Raw genomic sequence first — 8,470 nt, 5'->3', positions numbered from 1 at the left:
CTGACACACACTCTCAGCAGGTCATCCCTATACAAATGAATAACTGAAAAGGACCCACAACCCGACCCGCACTCGTGAGTGACAGACAAATGAGGGACACATGCGACGCTGAGATTCGTGCATGATCAGCCAGCCACAAATTTCAACCTAAAGCCAAATTAAAACATATGTCTGATTTTTAGAAGAAAAAAGTGTACATATTAGCAGAAAAGAACATCACTGCTGACAAGATTTAATAAACCAGCGAGATTAATTTAGGAGACGGACAAATTCTAGACAATTACACTTGCTAGATTTTTCATAGCAAGGAAGGATGCATTTCAGAGCTTGAATCACATGCTACGACATTATGTGAAGATTCACTATTCTATTAGGACAGAGTAATTTCAATCAACACTTCTAAGGCAAGCAATACAAACAAGGTAACTGCAGGTCCCTCCACATTTTCGCATCCGGGCTTGGGACCGGCAAAGGCAGTGTTAAACCACAACAATACAAAACACACCAATCATTCACGAAAGCATACAGGCCACACCATCAAAGCAATACACGCAGAGTCACACAAGCACACACTCAATCAAGCGCTTGCACACAAGAAACGGGCATAGATATGGGCACATCACACACACAGTCTCACACACACACAATGTAGCACTTGCACGCAAGAAACAGACAGAAACAGACATAGATAGGGGCACATCACACACACAAACACAATTGAGCGCGTGCACACAAGAAATGGAAAGAAACAAACATAGATAGGGGCAAAAACAGAAAGCTAATACATGCAAGACCGAAGTAAACTCAGAAAGTTAATAATAGGCTCTCCCTTCTTTAGAAAATAAATTCTGGGAAACCATGTCCGCTTTATGTTTTTCAAGAACTTACTTTCTTTAGGATGAGCTGCACCAACTTTAATTTCAGATGATAAATTTGGAATTAAACCCGCATCATCTGAATCATAATTAGCAAGACCAAGAAGAGCACCTTTAGGAGAATTAGCCCAGTATCATCAGAACGACCAGGTACAGCTGTGGTCTTGACTTATGATTCTCCCAGACCAAGCTCCTTTGAGCTAGAGACACCAGTGGTCTCATTTGCTGCAACACAGAGGTGATAATCAGCAATGTAATTTGCCTATTTACATTAAGTTTTAGTATAATTCACTCACGTTCAGCTGATGAATCATCTTCGTTCATAACTTTGGCCGCTATCTCATTAAAAAGATCATCATTAACCTGGAAATGACAAAAGTACAAAAGTAAGAAATGGCAGTCTTGCTGAATTTAGAACAGAAGTGCTTCTGTCATCCGTGCAATGACAAACCTTCAGAAGAACTTCTGTCAACACACGCTTAATTTCCTTGTTGATTGCTGCCATCCGTGCCACTTCGACTTCATCCTGTCAGTCAATTTTGTACATCAGTAATTTTCTCAAGAGGCTCAATTTCATATACCGGGATCAGGTAGCTATACAAATCCATAAATTCAATACCAACTTCTTTAAAAGCATGCTGAGTAAGAAGATGCCGTTTTATGCTTGAGAATTTCCTCGACTCCAGCCAATGGACCGTGGTTGTATAAATAAATAGGCCGCTTCCCACGTTGAATCTCATGCTGACACCGGCGCACTTCATTAGGATCCAAAACTAACCACAGAAAATGATACAATAATATGAACACAGCGCATATAGCAGCAAAATCACACACAACAGAAAAAAACAATTAAGCAAAACGTACCAGGAACATATTCAGAGCGACTTGGAACAGATCGATCAGAAGCATGAACCGAAGAAGAAGAAGGCAGCCGATCAGCACACCGAACTGCAAGAACCCATACCACGAACCCAAAGCAAAGAATCTAGATACCGAGAAATAAGGCCTCCAGAATAGCTTGTTTATAGGCAGCAGAAGCAAAAAGAAAGGAACACACCCGTACCATGAGAAGAGCCCAGAAAAATCGGCCCAAATAATCCGACATACAAAAATGATATGTGGCAAACAAGGAGACACAATCAAAACTCCTAAGATGGAAACAGTCAGAGTGTCAGGAGACAGTCAAAGCAGTGGACTCCAAAACATCCAAAACATGTGTGCAGACCTCTCCACCTAAAAAATCACGCACAGAAGTAACACCACACGCGTCATGCTGAGAAGGCACCGTAAAAGAAAATCAAAAAGGGAGAAAAATCGAACCCTTATAGGCCTAGACTCTTAGCTACTCGCTTCCCTTTGGTATCGTATAAGAAAAACACTAACCCCGGACAACTTAAGAAAGGAATCAGTAAGTTTATAGCAAGGAAGGATGCATTTCAAAGCTTGAATCACATGCTACCAAATTATGCGAAGATTCACTATTCGATTACGACAGTAACCTAAACTGTGTAATTTCTATCGACACTCATAATGCAAACAATACAAAGAAGGTAACTGCAGCTCCCTCCACATTTTCACACCCGGGCTTGGGACCGGCAAAGGCAGTGTTAGGCCACAACAATATAAAACACAAGTTATACACAATCAATCATTCAACAAAGCATACAAACCACACCATCAAGCAAATGCAATATTCACACAGTCACACAGACACACAGAGTCAAGCACACACACAGTCAAGCCACACACATATTCACCATCAAGCCACACACAGAGAGTCAAGCAACACACACAAAGAAGCCACACACATAGAGTCAAGCATACAAACACAAGTTATACACAATCAATCATTCAACAAAGCATAAAAACCACACCATCAAGCAAATGCAATATTCACAGTCACACAGACACACAGAGTCAAGCACACACACAGTCAAGCCACACACATATTCACCATCAAGCCACACATAGAGAGTCAAGCAACACACACAAAAAAGCCACACACATAGAGTCAAGCCACACAGTCACACACACAGAATGGAGCGCTTGCACACAAGAAACAGACAGAGAAAGGGGCACAAATTAAACAGAAAGCTAACACATGCAAGACCGAAGTAAACTCAGAAAGCTATAAAGAATTTCCAGAACTTGAATGAGTAAACCGATTTCTCTAGCGGGGTGAGGGTGATTCAGATCTTCGTTCCTGAAAATAGGAAGCTAGTTAGAGGCTGAGTACCATCAAACATAAGAGGAAAAATTACAACAACATAAATATACTCAAAGCATACTTCATTCTGCTTGGACTTTGCCATTGACATTCATTAATCGTTTTCATCATCACAGCTGGAGCTCCCTTCAGAACTGTCGTCATCACCACTGCTTTGTTTCTTGGGGACCTTAGAGACTGGCTTGGCACCACCAGAAGATGAATCCTGGGATAGAATAAGAAATGCAATATATACCAAAATCTTCAGATGAAAAAGCAAACACCAAAAATTAAGTACCTTAGGCTTCTTTAGTGCAGGCTCTTCATCACTCTCATCAGAATCATCCTTGGACTGCAAATATTGAATTACAACAAGATCAACTAATGTATAACAAATATCAAAGAAGACAATGCTTTCAAGAAAATAAAATTTTAAAAATAATGCGTACATGTTCGCTCTTTTTTCTCTGTTGTCAGAGGCCTCTTAGCAGGAATAGTAGATTTTGCTGGCTGCAAAACATTGGAAGGAATTTTAAGCATTGCACAACAAAAAAAGTGACCAAGAGTAAGCAAGTAACAGAACACTTACTTCATCAGAATCTGAATCCGAGTCATTATCTGAGCTAGCACTAGATTCTTCTTTCTTTATAGAAACTGTTTTAACAACGGTATCCTGGACATAGAAAGTAACCGCATTAGAAAGATGGCATTTGCTAGAAGCAAAACAATGTTTAAGAAATACAAATATCACACAAGAGAAGTTACCAAGAGTAAACAAGTACAACAGAGAACTTCTTCAGAATCTGAATCTGAGTCAGAATCTGAATCTGAGTCAGAATCTGAGCTATCACTAGATTCTTTATTCTTACAGCAACAACCTTGGAAGATTGAACTGGTTTAGCAGTGGTATCCTGGAAATATATTGAAAATGTTAGTATCACATTATAAAGACAGAATGATGAAGCCTTAGTTTTCATATAACTAGTAGACTAATACCTACTCAGAGTCAGAATCAGAACTTCCAATGGATTCTACCACTTTCTTGGCCACTCGTTTTTTAGTGGCCATATCCTGCAAACAGTTTTCCGGTTAGGACTAAGAAATATGAGTACTCCACATAATTAAACGACAAAATCAGGGGAATGGTAAGTAAAAGAAATATGTTTTATGCTTTTGTACTCAACTATCTCACATTGACATGCATTGCTAGAAATATGATTATTACCTTCTGATGAATCATCAGAATCACTGTCAGAGCCTTCCAATTCCTGGTTTTTCTTTTGTGCAGTAGCAACCGCAGAATTCTTTACTTCAGTGGCTGGCTTCTGAAAACCAATGAAGTGAAACATGGTGAAATTAGTCAAAAAGATAATTAAAAATGCTATTAAATGATGAAGCTTCCACTTCAAAATCGGTAGGTAAATGAATACCTCAGAGTCAGAGCTTTCAGAATCAGAACTTTCATTGGATTTTTCAATCTTCTTGGTTGCTGCTGGTGCTTTAGCGGAAAGCATATCCTGCATACATTGCTATACTCAGGACTAACAACATATTGCTGGTCAAGACTGGCACTTGTGCATACTCCGCAAATTTTAAACCATGATAGCAACAATGGGAAGTATGAGACAGAGCACATGGAGTACTCACTGTCGTTAACCTCATCTTACTCATTATTCATATTACAGTGCTAGTGGTTGAGTTCAGAATTGAGTGTACCCATGTGTTATGTTCATATTTCTGGAAAATAAAATCAGCTCAAGTTCATTAATAGTTTGTTTGGGTGCAGTACTGAGCAGCTATACAGGATCACCAAAGTATAAGATATCTGCAAGAGGCAAAAACTAACCGTCCAGCACCGCGTTTGCCACATCAGTTGCCTCCGCACGAGTAGCCTTAGGTTGTCCATCATACTGTCCACAACACGAGTAACAACAGCAGGCTTTCCAGCCATATTGCACTTGTGCAGAGCAGACTTCTGAAATAAGAACACCTAAAGAACGAACAAAGTAGTACTCAATAGAGACCCTTGATTTTTGTTTTAAAAAAGAGCAAATCTAACTAAAGCACATGAAATCATCACTAAGCTTCATGCAAATGAGAAAATTACATGTTAATCAAGCAAAATGCCTTCACAACTGCCAAGGGCACTCACAATGCTTGGCTCTTAGCACGTTATCATAGTCAAAATGCTGATGTGGCACTGTAATAATTAAGAAAGAATGAGAGTGGAGCTGTATGTTCATATAGATATGGCTCTTAGCTCGTTTTCTTTAAATTTCTCCACAATGCAATATCATTTAGATACGACCCTTAAGAAACAATGCATTGGGGTGATTCTCTCTAATTTTTTCACTACTAGGACGACACGTTAAGAGATAATGCATTGCGAAGGTTGAGATAACCAACCTTTTCAGGTGGAAGATCAATTCCAAGGTGACAGAATTATACCATCTGCTTCTTCCAGGATCTCATCAAAATGGTTCAAGCCCTGCAAGGAATAAGGAGTCAATAGGTGGTAAACAAATCAAAGTTTCGCAGGAATGTTGAAAGAATATCTTGAAATTACCTCCACATTCTCAATTTTGGAAAAAACAGAGTTTGACTAAGATCACCTAACTTAGAGAGGAACTCCTGTGCCTATTGCAGGAAAAAAAACTATCAACGTTGGGAACATTTGAAGTATGAAATGCAAACAAACATGTGAAGTAGTACACTCTAAATATTGACATAATGAGTTACTTACTTGCTGCACATCTTCTGCATGCCTTGTATAAGAGAGAGAAGAAGTCAATCTTGTTTGGAGCACCCCATTTTTTCATAACCTGAAAGTGGTGCATGCTCATAAAGTCATATAATGGGTTACAGCAAGGAGCTTCAGTTTCACGAAAAAATATATTTTTTTAACATGTAAAGTCTAGTCGCCAAGTTAATACAAGGAGCAAGAGAGATTCTTGGGAGGAGTTCCTTACATCTTTATCCTCATCAGGCAGCGTGGGCATGTCGATATGGATCGAGCAGTGCAATGTGAAGACATAATCACACAAAAAATCAGAAAAAAGAATAGTTAGTCTACACTAAACAAGCTAGTAGTAATAGGTGTGTTGCCTATGATTAGGAACTACCAATACCAAGTTAGCATACATGGATACGAGTTCACATTCAACAAACAGCAATCAATCATGCCACAACAATGTAAAACACAAGTTATACAACCAATCATTCAACAAAGCATACAAGCCACACCATCAAGCAAACGCAATATTCACAGAGTCACATCAGTCAAGCCACACAGAGTCACACACACAGTCAAGTCACACACAGAGTCAAGCCACACAGAGTCACACACACACAGTCAAGCCACACAGAGTCACACACACACACAGTCAAGCCACGCGCGCACACACACACACACAGTCAAGCCAGACATATTCACCATCAAGCCACACAGTCACACACACAGAGAATGGAGCACTTGCACACAAGAAACAAACATAGATAGGGGCACAAACAGAGAAAGCTATAAAGACATTCCAGAACTTGAATGAGTAAAGTGATTTCTCTAGAGCGGTGAGGGTGATTCAGACAAAGCTATAAAGAAATTCAAGCACTGTGACTGTGAAGTAGCAGCAACATGAGGAATTACATGGTTTGCACTCTAGTAAATCTTTCTGCCTAAGCACCCCTGAATACACACAATCATATATGGGAACATAAGCACAGCATGACAAGAATTAAGCAATTGAAAAGAACATAAGCAGTAACACCCTGAACATACAGCAAGTAGAACAAGAATCGACAGAGGGCCAACAATCCAATTTCAATCAGAACAACCCATCCGAACAAGGCAGCGTTTGAGATCTGAACATCCATCAAGTACAGTAGTATCAAAGGGCGCATGCGTTTCAGATATGAAAATAACGGACGAACAACGCAGGTGACAGAACAGAGGAACGATCTGAACGACCACGGATAAACGGCAATCCAATTTCAAAAGCAGAGGCGAACATCGGCCCGACGCGAACAAGAAACGCAGGAACGTGAGCGCCTCTCAGATGACAGAAGCGCACGCAGAAGTTTCTCAAACAGACTTGCTAGTTCGCAAACCAGACGACCCAAACCGACCGACCGCTCGCTTCCTCCACGGCACGGATACCCACGACGAGACGGCACGAAGAACACGCGAGGGCATCAGCGTAACGAACCCAGCAGCAACACAGGGGACCGAGCAGAATCAAAGCAAACGCGATTGCAAACGGACTATGGCGAGAACGCACAGAATCAAATCACACGCGATTCTATCTAAACTGACGACGGCGAGGACAAGCAAAATCAAAACAAACGCGATTCTGATCTAAACGGACTACAGCGAGGACAAGCAGAGCAGAATCGAATGAACCAGGCACGATTTCTGAACGAACGACGGCGAGGACGAGCAGAATCGAAAGAACCAGACGCGATTTCTGAACGAACGACGGCGAGGACGAACGAGCAGAACCAAATAAATCAGAACCCCGCAGACGAGCAAAACCAAATCTGATTCTTCTAATCCGAGCGGACGAATCGAGCGGGGATGAGCAAGATGAAACCGGACGCGAGAGGAGGCGAGGCACCAGTCGAGGACGAATCGAGGCGAGAGCGAGAGGCATGGCCCGGACGAAGAGAGGAGGAGTGGCCTCGGCGAAGAGAGAAGGAGCTGGCCGGCCAAAGGGCGCGCCTTTATAGTCGGGGCAGAGGCGGTCGCGGCAGCCGGGGGCTTGTCCTTGCCGGGCGCGGCTTCGGCGAGGTGGCGTGCGGCGGGTATAGAAGGAAAGTGGAGTTAGTGGGTAGCCGTTGGGGCTGGATCCGGAGCGGGGTGGGCAGGTCGAGGGCGGCGGCGGCGCTTCCGTCTCCGTCCCGAGTTGGGGACGGACAGGGTAACTTCCAACTAGGGTAAATTTCCAAATGTGTTCTTTTTTACTGCTGGAAAAAATGCGTTCGGGTTAGGAAAATGCTACTACTGCCAGAAAAGAAAAAGAATATGTTCAAAAAAAAGAAATTAAAAGGAATTAAAACGCCACGTTCATACTAGATGCTACAGGGAACGGAAACATTCACAATGTACTGCTCATTTCGTTAGCACCAACTTAAGTGTCGACTTTTTTTTTGCCCGGCTAGAATAGCTGGGGCATGTATCCGAGTTGATCGAAAACTCGTCTCTGCCCGATAGTGTGCGCAGGGTGTGAACCCTAGCTTCCACCGCTTCCCTTCCCCTCCTCGGCGCCTCTCCTTCCCTTCGCCGCCGTCGGGCAAAGCCCGGTCGGTGTAGGCGGCGCGGGGCGTTTCTCCCTCTCGATAGTGCGCGCAGTGCGGGACGGCACCGTGTCGGAGGTGCGGCGGCAGATGGGCGTGC

General features: G+C 42.4%; 1 pseudogene; it reads right to left on the bottom strand.

Annotated features, from left to right (window-relative positions):
• Positions 1-998: 998 nt before the first annotated feature.
• Positions 999-6,517, bottom strand: LOC119336797 (annotated as a pseudogene).
• Between the last annotated feature and the right edge of the window lie 1,953 nt (positions 6,518-8,470).

The sequence above is a fragment of the Triticum dicoccoides genome, chromosome 1A (genome assembly GCF_002162155.2).
Source record: "Triticum dicoccoides isolate Atlit2015 ecotype Zavitan chromosome 1A, WEW_v2.0, whole genome shotgun sequence".
NCBI classification, from domain to species: Eukaryota; Viridiplantae; Streptophyta; class Magnoliopsida; order Poales; family Poaceae; genus Triticum; species Triticum dicoccoides.
This window is presented reverse-complemented; position numbering and strand designations above follow the sequence as displayed.